Source organism: Rutilus rutilus (assembly GCF_951802725.1).
Source record: "Rutilus rutilus genome assembly, chromosome: 11".
Lineage (NCBI taxonomy): Eukaryota > Metazoa > Chordata > Actinopteri > Cypriniformes > Leuciscidae > Rutilus > Rutilus rutilus.
In genome coordinates, this window is record NC_140216.1 from 38,254,538 (window position 1) to 38,272,831 (window position 18,294).

General features: G+C 41.9%; 1 long non-coding RNA gene across 1 annotated transcript; it reads left to right on the forward strand.

Annotated features, from left to right (window-relative positions):
- Window positions 1–14,579: 14,579 nt before the first annotated feature.
- Window positions 14,580–15,733, forward strand: LOC311299924. The gene is made up of 4 exons (XR_014629214.1): window positions 14,580–14,612; window positions 14,868–15,005; window positions 15,323–15,486; window positions 15,669–15,733. It is a non-coding gene; the product is annotated as an uncharacterized lncRNA (long non-coding RNA).
- Window positions 15,734–18,294: the final 2,561 nt, after the last annotated feature.

The following is an 18,294-nucleotide window of genomic DNA, read 5'->3' on the forward strand; positions in this document are numbered from 1 at the left end:
CACATAATTTCCTGCAGGTTATTTTTCGATGTCTGTAATCTGGTCCAGTATGGAAGTGCTGCTGTAGTTGTTTGTCTCCAGTGAAAGAAGCTTCTGTATGTAGTTTTGAGGCAAGCCGTTCTGTTGAGCCCCTAAACACACAACCTTGATGAAGAATGAGACGAGATAAACATTCATATGAATAAGAGATTCATCATTGACACTTTTCATGATAGTTACAGTAGACAACTAGACAGTAACCAATTAAAAGACAACTATATTGAGAACATCTGAATCTCCAGTTATGTTACACTTTAAACACTCATCACATAGCCTTCACCATACCTAGAGATTGGCATGGGGTACTTTCCATAAGATCATCTCTCAATGCAAATCAAACTAGCTTTTAGGCTAACTGAAATAAAACCATGCCAATCTCTAGGTATGGTGAAGGCTGTGTGATGATGTGGGGCTATTTTAATTCCAAAGGCCAAGGGAACTTTATCAGGATGCATAGTATCCTAAACAAAAATTTTAAAAAATACTTAAAAATAAAAATCTGCCTGCCTCTATGGGAATTTAACATAGGGGTGTACTCACTTATGCACCATGTATTTTAAGGAAGAACATTTATTTATTTACGATACATTATTCATTCACAAAGAAAATTGGTGTCCTTAAAGGTTGGATTTTTCCTAATTTTTTTAATTAAGGCATTAAGTTCAATTTCCAAAATATGATTTTTTATTCCTCTTTTTAGTCAACTTTAGCATGGGTGTATTCACTTATGCATTGCACTGTATCTTTTCCACTATATGTATATGGGAGATAATGTGCAGTAACAGCTACTTACAAAATAAATAATTGGACATGAAATACTGATTTGAGTTTGTTTTATTCTGTTCAAAATGTGCAATATCCAATACAATACTGATCATAAATATAAGATGAAAAAAATGGTTTTGGGAAACATCACAATGGCAGGTGATCTCACCGGTCTAAACTGGGCAGGTTTTGGTCGTCTATCCGCCACGCGACCCCCCACACCTCGTCTCCTTCACTCTCCTGTATCGATGCGACTCCACCGTGCCAAGAGCAGTCCGTGCAGTCGCCCCAAAGACCGAAATCCAGCCTGTAGTCCTGAGACACAGTGCATGCCTTACAAGACAATGATATATACCACAGTACTGTATGATTAACATATTTGTTTATCATTTTTATGTTTTTACTTCAGTACCACAGTGCATAATGATGTATTATGATACTTTTTTGTTTGTTATTTATACATTATCTACAGTATGTTTAAAAAGCCATTTTTAATGATAAAACATGTATATAAATAAATAAATATAAATGTAAAATTAAAATGTAAATTAGATTAAAATACATACAACTAAATGTAAATAAATATATCTAACAGTACAGTTCTATGATGGATAGAAAAATCCATTAATTGAATAAAAATATCTGTAATTAACTTATAACAAAAAAATATAAACTAAATTTCCAAACAATATTTAGACATTTATAATATAGCTTTTTCACAGTAAAAATTTAGTCTTTGTACAAGAAACTACTTAAAAAAAAAATAATGGTAACTAACCAGGAGAAAGATTGCTTCAAAATGCCATTTTCTTACAAAACAGAGTCAATGTCTGAGAATATCACCCTTTGGAGTGGACTTTGAGCTTTGTAACCCTGCAGATCTTTTATATGCTCAAACAGCAACATTACACACTAACTGAGTTGAAAAAGTGAAAAATAAATAGGAACCCTTTAACATGTATATAAGGCCACCAAGAGTGTGTGATTTTTGCGTTTGAGTGGTTTCGGTTCCTACAATTTTTTCTACATTTAAAATACATTTTAGAATGAAAGTTATTGATGATTCATGATTTGTCCGTGAAAATGTTTGTACGCAGATTTCACACACAAATTTGCGTGAAATTTTGTGTACGGATGATTAGTGAATGAGACCCAAAGTGGCACAAAAAGGACTGTCATGCTGGATTGATTGTTTTTCTAGTTGTTTCAAAGCAGATAATGCAGTAATGTCACAATTGACTGTCAGTATTGACAGCTGACCTGTTTATCTGTGGGATGTTCCTGACACGACCTTTTGACCTCAAACCATTCATCAATACACCTGCAGGAGCAGAGGATGAGATGATTTCCACAGACACAGACGACAGCAGACGTGTGTGTGTATGAGTGTGTTAGTGAATGTTTCTCATACCCTTTGTGGTAGACACCGAGACAGGGCGGTCGAGCGATGGTGTCTCCCTGAACCATGTCATATCAACTATTTTTGATTTAATAAAGAAAAAAAAAGTTTCAGGTCCTGTTTTACCTGGTACTATATTCATACAAAATTCCTCACAAAACGATTTTTTTCACTTGCAGATATTCTCATTAGAGAAGAGCAGCAGAAAAGGGCTCAGCAAATATTTTCTAAAGCATCTGAGTAGCTTTGACCTTATAGATCATAAATCCATCACCATCTGAAACCCACATGTACATAAAGCCTGCAGTGCCAAATCTAAATGAAAGCATGTATACTTTGTTAACAGACCTTTATACCCAGTTAACACAGAACGTTCCCCTAATGTTATTTTTTGGTTATTTTTTTGGGAACCAAATACTTACGTTAGGGGAACGTTCTTTTTTGGTTTTATTTTTATGTAACAATAAAATAACGTTCCCAGAACGTTGCTGGGTGGTTACCATAAAAAATAACGTTCTGGGAACCATAAACTAACATTCTGAGAATGTCCTGGGTACCAAAAACTAACGTTATGGGAACCAAAAATTGTTAGCTGGGTAGGTGGAGGATTCATGATCAATAACCACAAGATGGAATAGCCTACACTTTCCCCAAAAGTACTTTCTGTTCACCTGAAGGAAGAGTTTTGGTTTATAGGAAAAAATGGCATTTAAAAGAGACACGCCTTTGGTTATTTGTTTATTTATAGAATGTTTTTCCAGATGATTCTGACAGGTGGTGTTTTTATCTTTCAAAGACTATGTTCTGTTGTGTATATATGAGATACAAGTGACAAACAAAATGATGGACAGTAAAGAACAAATATTTTCCTTCATAGTTACCATCGTCTAGAGTAAATCCATCTATATTAATTAAAATGGCTCTAGGACAGTGGTTCTCAACCTATTTGACTTGAAGGCCTCACATTGTCTAACACAATATTCAAAGTCCACTCATACTGGCTAAGATATTTCCCATAATTCTACTTCTCTCAGAAATAAAGGTACACTTTTGTACCAAAGAAGGTACAAACCCTTGTCACTGGGCGGTACCTTTTACTGGTACAAAATTGTACATTAATATAGAGGAACAAATTTGTTCCATTCCAGTTTGTACGTTAAAGGACATGATTTGTACCATGGGCAACCAAAATGTACCTTTTGTTTTTTAAAACTTGTTGGTACAATATTGTACCTTTATCAAAGGTACAAATTTGATCCTTTAAGGTACCACCCCAGTGACAAGACCATTTGCACCTTAACTGTGTCAAATGTGTTCCTTCGAGAACTATTAAAGGCTATTTTCCTACTGAATAACATGCACATCCAACAACTGAATCCAAAAAGCATCAATTTAATCAGGCCTGTAAATACATATCAAATACATATGAACGTTTGAATACTTCCGTTCCAACTTACAGTAAAGTATTTCTTTGTGTTAAGTCTTAATAAAATTAACAGAAACTTCTTTAAAAAGATTTGAAAGAATTAAAAAAGCAATTACACTAAAATGTTACAGTACATCAAATATATTTTCTCATCTACAACAAAGCTAGACTTTTTTCTTTTTTTTCCACTTTTCACACAATACCCATGGCATTTATTTAACTTTTTTTTTTTAAACACCATTCTCCACCCGAACTGCTCGGCAATTTCAGATCCCTCCATTTTTACACTGCTGAAGATTCTCCTCTCACTGAAGACACGTCCAGTCAAGCTGTTCCCAAAATCTGCACAGTTAGTTGTGATGTAGCCGGTTCTTCCTGAATAAAATGAAGAATCATTATTAGAAAAGACGGACGTAAATTGATTACATTTATACTCCCAATGACATGCTCAAATTTGACCTCTAGACTTAAAGGGATAGTTCACCTAGAACTGAAAATTCTGTCATTTACTCGCCCTCAAGTTGTTCCAAACCTGTTTGAGTTTCTTTCTTCACTTGAACAAAAAATTAATTTTGAGAATTGAAAACTAAACAGTCAATGGGGCCCCAATGACTTCCATAGAATTTGTTTCCTTTTTTTTTTTTTTCATACTATGGAAGTCAATGGGGCCCCATTGACTTTATTTTTTTTGGGTGAACTACAAATCCTGCAACATCTCTTTTGGCATCCATGTAATGTGCTTCTATAACGGATTTCAGCTTAGCCAACCTCAACACATTGGACAATTTTGCTTTAAGGGTTAGTTCACCCAAAAATGGAATTTTTTGTTAATTACTCACGTCAAGTCAAGTCACCTTTATTTATATAGCGCTTTTTACAATACAGATTGTATCAAAGCAGCTTCACATTGATAACATGAAAATAATACAACAAAGTTTGTTTCTAGAAGAAAATTTCGTCATCATCCACCTTAAGTAAGGCAGATCAATAATACTGTTGAATATTAAAGGGGTCATGACATGAGAAACCAAATTTTCCTTGATCTTTTGGTATATAAGAGGTCTTTGTACCATTAAAAGTTCCTGCAAGTTTAATAGTTTAAGACGTCCTCCCCATTATAAACGAGGCGTTTATTTAATCAAGCTCTAATACAGCTCGTTGGGGATCCATGGTAAGAAGTGACGTCACGGTACGAAGTGACGTACCAGCCGTTTGCATATGACCACCTCCAGCACAAGACAACTACACCTCATTTCGCATCAGTCGACGTGCAGCGAGTGGGTCTGTTTACAAGAAGATTGGGATGCCACGCAGATGTGCTGTTCCTGGCTGTGGACAAACAAAATGTTTGAATACGCTGCTGAACGATCCAGACGTCAGGGAAAAATGGATGCAGTTTTTTTTTTTTGCGGTCGTCACAATCACGGCAGTTTTAATTTAAGCGTGTGTTCTCTACATTTCAAGGATGACTGTTTTGAGAACAAATCGTAGTATGATGCTGGCTTTGCCAGAAAACTTTTGCTTAAAGATCAGGCCGTGCCGATCATTCTGGGTCCCAATGACGCCGCAAACTGTAAGTAATGCATTTCATCTTAAAACTACTTTTAGCCAATGACGTTAGCCAATCATAACAGTGGGTGTTGTTAACACTGAACTCTTAAAGGGGAAACACCCCAAAACAGACTGTTTGAATCAGAGGATGAGAAACAGGGTGGGAAAAGGTCATAAATCACTAAAATTGTAAAAAAAAAATTGTCCCAAAAAAACTATAGTAATACTATAATCCCTTTAAAACCCTTTAAATGTCCCCAACTAAGCAAGTCAAAAACCAAGGCAACAGTGGGAAGGAACCAAAACTCCATCAGGTGACAGAATGGAGAAAAAAACCTTGGGAGAACCCAGGCTCAGTCGGGGGTCAGTTCTCCTCTGGCCAACGAGCGAACAGTGTATGATTATGATCCAGGCAGCATTACAGGTCAGAAGTCAGATTGGTCGTGTCGATGAGGCCCTCACAGGGCTGATGAAGCTGGCACGTCAGGAATGCGTCATGGATGGGTCCAGGTGCAGGTCCACCATCTGATCTGGATACGGCCAGGGTCCAGCTGACTTCAGTAAACAGGGAGAGACTGGTTGAGACTTCAGGACTGCGTTGTCATCATGTCCAGGCGCTGGTCCTTCATCGGATCTGGATACGGCCTGGATCCGGCGGACTGCGGTAAACCTCGGGATAAACAGAGAGACTAATTTTAGCGTAGACGCCATTCTTCTTATGATACATCAGGATTTATGGGAAGTGTTCCCGGTTCTGGCTGACCTAAACTATGCAGCCTAATATTAAATTATAGAAGTCTATAATGTGTTGTGTATGCTAGGTCTAAGAGATGTGTTTTTAGTCTAGCTTTGAATGGACAGAATGTGTCTGCTTCCCGGACAATGTTAGGAAGACTGTTCCAAAGTTTTGGTGCCAGAGAGGAAAAGGATCTACCGCCAGTCGATTTTGATATTCTAGGGATTATCAACTGGCCAGAATTTTGAGATCGCAATAGACGTGAAGGACTATAATGCGTTAAGAGCTCACTCAAGTACTGTGGAGTTAAACCATTTAGTGCTTTGTAAGTAATCAGCAATTTAAAAAAAATTATACATGTTTAATAGGGAGCCAATGCAGTGTTGACAGAACAGGGCTAATATGGTCATACTTCCTGGTTCTGGTAAGAACTTGAGCTGCTGCATTTTGGACCAGCTGTAGTTTATTTATTAAGCATGCAGGGCAACCACCTATAATAGCATTACAATAATCTAGCCTTGATGTCATGAACTCATGAACTAATTGTTCCGCATTTGTCAATGAGAGCATATGACGCATTTTAGATATATTTTTAAGATGGAAAAATGTTTTACAGATACTAGACATGTTACTTTCAAGTGAAAGATTGGTATCAAAGAGCACACCCAGGTTCCTAACTGATGACGAAGACTTGACAGAGCAGCCATCAAGTGTTAGACAGTATCTAGGTTATTACGTGAGGAAGTTGTCCAATAATTAGAATCTCTGTTTTTTCAGAATTAAGTAGTAGGAAATTACTAGTCATCTAGTTTTTTAATATCAGCTATGCATTCCGTTAATTTTGTGAAATGGTAAGTTTGTCACCTTCATGTAATTTCACACCTATAAGGCCTTCGTTCATCTTCGGAACACAAATGAAGATATTTTTAATGAAATTCTGAGAGCTTTCTGTCCTTCCATTGGGAGCAATGCAACTAACACATTCAAGGCCCAGAACGATAGGAAAGACATCATTTAAGTATTCCATGTGACTCCAGTGGTTTTATGAAGCGATGCGGGTGCTTTGTTTTTACAAAAAAACACAATTTACCACTTTATTTATGAAAATACTGACCTGCAATCCAGTAGGGGAAGCACTACAACACATGCGTATTGTGTTGACTCAAGACCGGGTTGTCACAGTGTGGTGTAGACTGAAGAAGGCAAAAGGCTCCAATACAAACTTTTACTTACAATATAATTCCAATGGGTACAAGCAGACTGCACACACGCACGCACGCACGAAGACTTAAGGCCTATTTATACTTCTGCGTCAAACTCACGCCGTAGCTATGTCGTAGGCTATGTGTAGCGCGCGTACCCTTCGGTGTACCCTGACGTGCACCTCTCCAAAAATGTAACAACGCGTCAACTCTACGCGGACGCAAGCGCTGTGATTGGTCTGCTAGGACCACTCCCTCGGGTTTCACACGCTCACTCTGCGCGCGTCAACGCGGACAACGACGCAGAAGTATAAACGAAAACCAACGCATTGCCTACAGCGTAGAGGCTCCGGCATAGGTCCTACGCAGAAGTATAACTGAAGGACCTTAAATACTAACACTGATGAACACTAATGACAGAAACACAGGTGGAACAGATGATAATTACCTAGACACAGGTGATACAACTGAACAAATAATGACGGTGAAGATGACACGTGACATGATGACAGGCAGACAAGTCCAATGAAAACAAACTAAACAGAACACAACAGTAGGTGTGTTCGACATCGGCTGCGGCTGGATGTAACCGATCGGCGAGAGTAGCCGCGTGCAGGCGGGGAGGAGCTGCAAACGGAGACGTGAAGTCGGACACTTTCTGGTTCCCGTAGTGACCGCTCACGTGGTGTTTGCATACTTTACCACAGCTGAAGTGAAATAAATGCAATATTTGCCAAATAAGGCCCTTGTGACGTCAGATCCAATGAGGGCGCTTCGCGCCCACTGCGTCACGTGGCCAGGGCCTATAAATATAGCTCGACAGGCTGAATAATCTGATTTTTCATCTCTTCAGCGAAGCTCACGCATCACTGGATCCCGAGAGGAAGAAGCCGCGCCGTCTGAGAAAGCCTTCTGCGGGACGAGCCTTTGTATCTGAAGCCGCTGGTCGACAACTCGCCGCCTTCAGTCGCTGTTCCTGCTACGCTATCCGGCGTACTATATCCTTTTTCTCTGCTAGGGTGTGTTCGCCGCCGCGACTCACACTCTGTTCTAAAAGAGCCTAGCGTCTTTTTAAAGATGCCTCGTTCCTTCTGTGGCTCGTGTCGAGCCCCACTCAGTGACGGGGACCGCCATGTCATCTGCGTTTCCTGCCTGGGTGAGGATCACGCAGCTCTCGCGCTCGTTGACGGCTGCTGCCCTCACTGCGAGCTTCTGCCTATAGGTGACTCTGAGGACTCGCCTGGCGGCTTTCACCGAGACTGCACCTCCGCCCGCTGCGGTGCCGCGCTGTAAGAAGCGCCGTGCTCAGCGGGTTCCGGAACATCCTCCAACCCGCGAAAGCTCACCGGTTCACCCGCCAGCTTCGCTGCCCGCTTCGCTCGGGTCTCTCACTGACGGACAGCGGCCGCCGTCTGCCGCCGCTTCCCTCATAGATGACGACTAGGAAGCCGCATCTGTGGAGGATGACAGCTGCTCTATCCTGGCGTCGGGCAGTGAGGATTGGACGGCTCTGTGGATCCCGCCCCCTCTGCTCGCGAACCTTCCGGGAAAAGGGCCAGCATTGAGTCAGAGCTGATGCGTCTGCTCGCGCAGGCCGTCGCGAGCCTCGGCCTCGAGTGGTCGATGCCCGAGGAGCCTGCACACAACCGGCTGGACGGATGTTTCCTTAAGGGGGAACGTGCTTCGCCGTCTTCAAGACCCGCGCCCTTTCTTCCCGAGCTTCATGAAGAAGTCGCAAAGTCTTGGAACGCCCCCTTCTCAGCCAGAGTGCGTACCTCTGTCTCTGCAGCATTCTCCGTTGTGGACGGTGCGAAAGACAAAGAATACCTTTCTCTCCCTACCGTGGAGGAAGCTGTAGCGGCCCATCTTTGCCCGCCCTCGAAGACAGCGTTGCCGTCTAAAGCCTGCCGCACGACTTCAGCCATGCACAGTCACGCTTACACCGCCGCTGGGCAGGCTGCCTCTGCGATGCACTCAATGGCCATCCAGCAAATCTTCCAGGCCGACCTTCTCCGTAAACTGGATGAGGAAGGACCGGGAGCTATCAGCGTGCCAGACTTAAGGAGCGCCACGGACCTACCTCTTCGTGCCACTAAGTCTGCTGCACAGGCCGTAGGGCGAATCATGGCCTCTCTCACCGTTGCAGAAAGACATTTATGGTTGACGGTCTCTGAGATGTCGGAGTCAGAGCGCACCGCGTTCCTCGACGCCCCCATCTCTTCTGCCGGCCTTTTCGGATCTTCCGTCAAAGATTTCGCGGATAGATTCGCTGAGGTGCAGAAAACGTCACAGGCCATGAGGCATTTCCTGCCTAAGCGCTTCAGCTCCGCAGGGGGCCGCCCGAAGCAGCCGCCTGCTCGAAGCTCCAAGCCACAGCCTCAGAATGGGTGCTGAACATTATAAAGAGAGGCTACTCGCTACAGTTCGCTCGACGCCCCCGCTGTTACGTGGTGCGAGTCGAAACTACGGTAAAGAAGGAAGTAGCACATCTACTTCGAGCCGAAATAGCGACACTGTTGAGCAAAGGGGCCATAGAGCCTCTATCTCAAGCTCAGAGCGAAGGGGGTCTATACAGCAGATATTTTCTGGTTCCAAAAAAAGACGGGGGTCTCAGACCCATTCTAGATCTAAGACAGCTGAACAAAGTGCTTTTGAAACGCCGGTTCAGAATGCTCACAACCAGGAAAATCCTCTTGCAAATTCGCCAAGGGGACTGGTTTATGTCAATAGATCTCAAGGACGCGTATTTTCAAATACAAATAGCGTCACATCACAGGCGATTTTTGAGATTCGCCTTCGAGGGCCAGGCATATCAATACACAGTCCTGCCTTTCGGCCTGTCCCTAGCACTCCGTGCATTCACGATGTGCATGGACGCGGCGCTTGCACCCCTGAAACTTCGGGGCATGCGAGTTTTGATCTATCTGGACGATTGGCTGATTCTAGCTCGATCACTGTCGGAGCTCATAGAACACAGGAACATATTACTCGAGCATCACGAGACTCTAGGTCTCAAAGTCAATTGGGCGAAGAGTTCACTGTTCCCCAGTCAGAGGATATCTTTTCTGGGCACAGAACTGGACTATCGCCACAGCGCAGAATGAATATTCAGCACACGACGAGATCCTTCCGCTGCGGCACTACAGTCCCGCTCAGAGAGTTTCAGAAAATGCTGGGTCTCATGGCCTCAGCATCATCAGTACTCCATTTGGGTCTGCTTCGCATGCGCCCACTGCAGTTCTGGCTAAAAGCGCGAGTACCGCGTCGAGCGTGGACCTCTGGTCTTTTTCGCCTCAAGGTCGATCAAGAATGCGTCTCAGCTCTGAAACCTTGGAGAGCGACCGACTGGTACCGGTCAGGTGTAAACCTGGGGACTTCCTCGAGTCTGAAGGTGGTCTCTACGGACGCCTCCACCTCGGGAGCACTGCTCGAGGGCAGACCGTTCTTCGGCCAGTGGTCAGAACGGGAAAAGCTTCTGCACATAAACTGCCTGGAGATGATCGCAGTCGACAACGCGTTGAGGCGTTTTTGTCCCCAGTTAAAAGGACACCACGTCTTGGTCCGTTCGGACAACATGTCAGTGGTGGCCTATATAAATCACCAGGGAGGTATCAGATCCCGAAACCTTTACAGGCTGACGGAGCGCCTCCTGGTCTGGGCTCAGCACAATCTGTGCTCGCTGAGGGCAGCGCACGTGCCAGGTCACCTGAATGTTGGACCAGACAGGCTGTCCAGAAACAATGTTCTGGCAGGGGAATGGTCTCTACACCCACAGACAGTCCAGCTGCTGTGGAAGACATTCGCCAGAGCGGAGGTAGACCTGTTTAAGTCTCAAGAAAACACTAACTGTCCGGAATTTTTCTCCAAGAGCAGGGACGCGCTGGCCCACGTCTGGCCTCTATGCTTTTCCCCCCGTCACGCTCATGCCTCAGGTGTTAGAGCGAATCAGGGAAAACGGATGCTCAGTGCTGCTTGTGGCTCCGCTCTGGAAAAACCAGACCTGGCTCTCAGATCTGATGCAGCTGACAGACACTGCCCCGTGGCCGATACCGGTGAGGAGGGATCTCCTCTCTCAGGCCGGGGGCTCGATCTGGCATCCTCGCCCGGAGCTCTGGTCCCTACATGCATGGACCATCAACGGGTACCCGCTAACCTCCCGGTGGGAGTGTTAAACACAATCACGCAGGCTAGGGCCCTGTCTACTAGACGGCTCTATTCCTCGAAATGGTCTGTATTCTCTAGCTGGTGCACAGCCCGTGGCATATCACCCCCAGACTGTGGGGTGACGGAGGTTCTCTCTTTCCTGCAAGAGCTACTGGATCCACGCTCAAGGTCTACGTGGCGGCCATAGCAGCGTTTACTAAACCAACGCTTGGCCAGTCACTTGGAAGGAAGGATTTGGTCATCCGCTTCCTTAGAGGAGCTAATAGGCTGAATCCTCCCAGACCTCCATCAGTTCCCATGTGGGACCTTTCTACGGTTCTGGAGGCCATGAAAGGTGCCCCATTCGAGCCAATACAATCTATAGATATCAAACATTTGTCTGTCAAGACAGTGTTTCTTTTGGCTCTCGCTTCAGTAAAGCGTATAGGGGACTTGCAAGCGCTCTCAGTGAGCGCGTCGTGTCTGGAATTTGGGCCAAATGACTCGAAAGTCATACTCAAGCCAAGACATGGGTACATTCCTAAATCCCTCAACACACCGTTTAGGGCACAGGTGATTTCCCTGTCCGCCCTGCCGGTCTCTAATGAGGAAAGGGTGAAGGGAGTGGATTGGAAGTTGGAGTGGATCACCTTCCCGGTGAAGGGAGTGGATTGGAATCCACTGCTGCTTCAATGTATATGTAATGAGTGATTATAATCAAGGTATTAATCAATATTTTTCCTTCTAAATATCAAATGAGTTGAATGACTTCTCTGGAGATTTTACTTTGTTATAGAAGTTACCAGTGTGACTACTGAAATGTTCTTTTCATGTATTCTTTAATGTCAGTATTTGATATCTGAATGCAGTAACAGTGCTTTCTCCTTTAACCCGGCTTCAAGAAATAAAATAGGGAAATGTTTTGTGTTGAGAAAGGTCTTCAACATGTTAAAACACAGGGGTCGTTGAAGCCAATAGTTTAAGGGACCATTTCTCAGTTAAAGCCTTACTTTCCAGTTAGACTAAAATGTAGCTCTTCTTGAGAAAGAATGCATTATCTTGATGTTTTGAGACGAGACTCCTGTTTATAGTTAGAGCCTGGCCAAATCCAACCTTGGAAAAGCTGTGTGTCGGTGTGTGTGTTAGTCTTCTTGCTTACAGGTTAAGGAACCACTGGCATTATTGGAGATTGACTGAGTTGTTGTTCGAGACATGCTGGCACCCAGCAACCCAAATCTGCGACCTGGAAGGTCACGGCGTGCCTAACTTCAGGGTCCGAGTGTCAGCTGCATAATCTATAGAGATATGCTTCTGTCTATCTGTATATGTGTGGAAAATTACTATGTTTATCAATTTCTTAGCCAATCAGAATCATTCAACCTGTAAGCAATGACGTAGCTTAGACCTTGGAAAGGCTGGGCCTCCCCGTCTACTTTTATAAGGTTTTATAACCTAGAGGTTCCCGCCCTGCAGGCTAAGCTGCTTTCGGTCTAATAAATCAGTATTGCCTGCCCCGTGGTTATCGGTTCAGAATACTGAAACTGCTTGAGCACCGCTCGCTGATCGATTAAACTGCGCTATGGGCAGTGTGTAAGACCCATAAAATTCATCAGTCCAGGCCGAGTTGCTTCGCCCTGGCTGTGTGGAACACTATTGATACAATATGCCTCAATAGGACGCTACTTATTACGGGAATGATGCTGCTCTAGCCCCTCCTTCCCGGACTCTCTGCGAGTCCCTGACGATTTTGCACTATATGAGCCCCGGGCACCTGCCCTTGGGACTTTGGTACTGGATCTCAGCACGCACAGCGTTTTACACTGTGTTCCCTTAGCGTAAGATATTACGCAGTACGAGAGACCTCTCGTAAGAGAACGCACTCGGTTACTAACGTAACCTCGGTTCTCTCTAGAAGAGGGAACGAGTACTGCGTATCTTTGCCGTGCCTGCAACACGCACTGGTTCGCTTCGGCGATGAAAAACCAGATTATTCAGCCTGTCGAGCTATATTTATAGGCCCTGGCCACGCCCGTTTCGGCGGGACGTGACGCAGTGGGCGCGAAGCGCCCTCATTGGATCTGACGTCACGAGGGCCTCACTCGATAGGCTGCTGCAGTTGCCGCAGAGCAGCCAATAGGCGCGCGAGCCGTCTCGCCTATGTCTGCATGCTGCCGCAACGCGTTTTACATTAATACAAAATTAAGGATAATTTTTTGGCTTCAATATCTCGCGGAAAAGAGATTTTCCCCTAGCGTAAGATATTACGCAGTACTCGTTCCCTCTTCTAGACAGAACCGAGGTTACGTTAGTAACCGAACTACGTTTTTCAGGCAATTCGAAAAAGAAATATATCGCAAAACTGCAATGGAAACAGTTTTTGCGCATTTACAGGTCACCTGACGTAGATGACGCGGTGTGTTCGGACAGAATACGAGACAGAGTTCTTTATTAAATTCATAAAAGACAGAAGAATTACAGGAATACTGGATTCTAAACCTCAAAGAAATGCCACAAGACCTCGAAGCAGAAATGAGGGAGAAACACCCAGAAACACCTCATATGTGCCGCTCCGAGTATAAGGGTCTTTCCTTACCATTATGCTTGGATAACACACATATGTTTCATTCGATTAATAATAATGGCTAGTGCAGTGGCTGGGATTGTGGGATATAGTACATAAACCTACCAACGTCAGTTGCCATGATTTTTTAAATGACTTTATTTATCGCGAGAGGAAAAGTTTTAGGCGCATAACATCGGTTAATGGAAACGCCGTCATTTCGCAGTAGTTTTTTGTCGACATTTAGAAAAAATCGGAAAAGTTTTGCGCAAATCTGTAATGGAAACGTGCCTTGTGATTCTGATGGTTTCAGACAACACTCGATTGCTCATGCGCGAAGTGGGTCTGTGTCGTCATCGTCAGGCAGATTCTTACCTGGACCGGTTCGGAATGAATTTGGGGGTAACAGCTCAAACGGTAAGCCAAGTTTTTTAAGTCACATTTTATACCTAGAAAATAATTTATATTTTATACCTAAATAAATGTTGTGTGTGCCTGACTTCCGCCCATATATTAATACGTATTGTGTTAATTAATATTGTGTGTACCGCGATCAGCCGTTGTGTGCTAGCTAACCACCAACCGCCGTTCTCTCTCTCTCTCTGTGTGTGTGTGTGTGTGTGTACACGGGCAGACTAGTTTATCCGCTTAGGGATGTCTCTGTTGGTCGAACATGGCACATTGACACACTTTCCATACAAAACTTTAAAAATAAGGTTGAGATTTCACATTCTTCTTCCTTCTCTTTTCCAGAGATTTGGAAGAACACGACCTGAAAGTCTCCTTCAACGGTGAGTTGTCCCCATACCTAACCCAACCCAACCATCTATTTGAATCTGAAAGTAATTTAACCCTTAAAACAAAAACAAAAATCATTTACATTTTTGTAAAATTTAAATACAGGTGTGGAAGATATTATTTAAAAAAATGATGAGCACAGCCCTCATTTGATTGAATGTTTTTATGCCTTATTTTAAAATTGAATGATTTTCTTTATAAAACATTTAGGCTTAAAAATATTTAGTTTTTATATTTTACACTCCCAGATGTATAACAAAAAATGGAGACGCGTGCATTGGTGGAGTAGTGACTCAGATGAGAATCCAGAACTCAGCAGTTCAATATGACACTTTGCTGATTCTTCAAACTAACCTGATTTTTCACATGAGCACATGGTAACACATGTAAGTTTTTATTATTTTTATTATTACTACAAGCAAAAAAATAAATAATTGCTCCACTGACAGATTTTTCTATTTATTTTGTGAAAATTTGCGTGAAACAAGTGAAAATTGTCTAAATACAAGTTACTTTTTAGGTGTCTTATTTTAAGTGTATGAGATTTATTTTGAATAGAAAATAGACATTTGACTAGAAATATCACAAATATTCTTGGTAAAATTGATTTTTTATTGGGCAAATGAAAAAACTATGATTTTGTGGTGTAGAGCGTACTCAATACATTATACAAATAATAATCAGTCGCTTCTTTTTTGGCTAGAATTCCAGAAGAGAGTTCTTCAGCTCCTTGTCGAAATCAAGGATACAATTCACGTTGCCACCTCATCTGCTGGAACAAGTTATGAAGTGAAGCCGGCAAACACTGAAGAAGAGCTCGAAGCTTTAGAGAATCGCTTGGAGGACAAGAATGAGGAAGCATAACTGGTAAGTTTTTAAATAATTCATCTTGTAAAGTGCTGGCGAAGTTTCATTATGACAATTGGCTTGTTCACCTTGGTGACCACTACAAACTCCTCGTCCTCATCATGTGCCTGCTTTGTGGAGGTCTGGACTCTACTGACCACTTTTTCTGGTTATATTTTTAATTTCTTGTTGCTCCTTTTCAGAGTACACATCTGAAGACGTTGGGAGGCGTTGATGCTGCAGACCATGTGAAGAAGTCAATGGCTGCGTAAGTAACTTTATGTTCCTTTTTTGCATTAGTTTATAGTGATGTTCCCTGTCATATACTGTCATGCACTCCCCCCACACACCCACTTACGACTCTGCTACATTTTCATAATGAACTTGATTGCAATATAATATTCTAATATAAATCTGTTTTACCATGGCAGAACTATGACAAATAAAATGATGGCCATAATGAGCCTCAGAGGAAGATGTGGGAAGGTTGCCTTCATTAAGACCCGTCTCTACAAGATAATCTGTGATGAGTTTGCTTTAACATAGTAGTTTTGTAACAGTGTTTTAAATAATTGAATATAGGCAGAAGAATAATTCATAAGAAAAATCATTTTATTTGGAGGACTCTAGACTCTAGAGTCCTCCAAATAAAATGATTTTTCTTATGAATTATTCTTCTGCCTATATTCAATTATGACAGTATGACAGTACTGACAGTATATGACAGGGAACATCACTATAAACTAATGCAAAAAAGGAACATAAAGTTACTTACGCAGCCATTGACTTCTTCACATGGTCTGCAGCATCAACGCCTCCCAACGTCTTCAGATGTGTACTCTGAAAAGGAGCAACAAGAAATTAAAAATATAACCAGAAAAAGTGGTCAGTAGAGTCCAGACCTCCACAAATATTAGAGCATGCTCTAGAGCATGCTCTAATATTATATATAATACTCCATTCTGGGCTCTAGACTAACTTCTCTACCGGCAGCACTGGTTACTACCAACTGCCTTTTGTTGCTTGCCCAAGCACATGATTATCAATGACCTTGCACATTGATAAATACTAATTTATATACTTGAAACATTGGCAATTCCACAAAAGTTGATATTTGCTAAATATTTTAATTTGAGAGGGTAGCGTTTGCTAATACTGATCTGTTTTTTTTTTTTTTTTTTTATGTTTGGGCTGTTTTTCTAAAGGTTAAAGTTCGACACATGTAAAATTATGTTGTGTGAAATGTTGGCACACTTGCAGCCATGCAATAAAGCATGTTTCTTACCTCAGTGAAATGTCTTTATTAATCTTCTTCCTGGTCTTGCTTTGACCTGGCTTTTTGGCTTCTTCCTAGCTGACCGCAAACTTAGTGTTTATGTATCCATTTCAAGGTGTTTGGTGTTACTGTTGAACACATCAATATTTTAGTGAAAACAGTTTAACAAAATAAACTATGTTGAAAAGCAGGACTTTATAGTGACGTTGAAATTTCAATGTTGATTGGATTTGCAAAATCAATATTGTTTCAATGTTGGCGAATTCACCTATGTTGAGAAACGTGACGTTGGAATGACGTTGCTATTTCAACGTTGATTAGATTTGCAAAATCTAAACAAAATTCAATGGTTATCCAACACTGGATATATAAATGAAGATGACTTGACTTGACTTGACTTGACACTGACACCTGACGTTGATTCAACAGTGACTTGACGTTAAAATGCCAGCTGGGGGCTACTGTAATAAAACATGACTTTATAAGTTTCTGATTCATCTATGATCTTAAAAAGTTTGTAACGCATTTGTCACATTAGTAATCCCCTAAACGTGTCTTTATCATCCCCATTCTTTGCCAATATACTTATAATGTTGAATATTTAAATGACTGATTGCTTATCAAAACTGGTGAGTTAGTCTTTCATTACCGCTCTTTGTGTGATCTGGATTAGGCTAATGTTCTCTCAAGCCCAAACAGGTTTTTCTTGCTGACAAAACACGAAAGTGAAAGTAGATTCATTGTAGCCTATTTGACTGCGCCTACAGTGGAGCTTTACATTCTTTAAATCGGGAAAAATAAGGAAAAACGTGTCTAACACAATTTTTTTTGTTGTTTATGCTGGAATTGACGTGCAGCTGAACGGGAACCTTGAGCATTTTGTCTGGTACCTCCTGTTTCTAAGCCTAATATTTCGATCAAGGTGAGTCTTCAGGTGTGTTGTTGTTTAAAGGTGACTTCCACATTACATAGGCTATCCGTAAAATACAAAATTATACATGAAGTACTTGATGAAACGTGAACATTTTGTATGTTATTATCCTATCTTCATTTTCTTTTTGTTAGACAGATAGACCAAATATGCTTAAAATATACGTTTTAGTTTTAATTTTCGGTAGTTTGTCGATACTAAACCCTCAACGTAGACCCGGAAAGAAAATAAGTAGGCCTATAGGTTATAGTTTGCATAGGCCTATTTGGATAACCAAAAATCGACAGGTATGTGTTCACTTCTGTAAAGTTGTGTAAAAGTCTGTAAGGTCTCACGCTTTGATATAATTGATGTAATTAAGCTGATGTTACAATCTACACATAGGGTTTTTAAGGTTGTGAAAAGTGTTTTCTAAAAATGCATCGTTTTTAAAGCAATTTTTACAGGGTTGCAGAAACATTAGCACTAGACTAGTATTATCGTTTTATCACATGCCCTTGTGAGACGTTTTAAAAACATTAATATCACGTCAGACCTCCCATACACAAAAGAAATGTATTTGAAATATATTTTCAGAATATATTTTTGGAATATATGCAAATATTTGAAATTGGCCCAATAA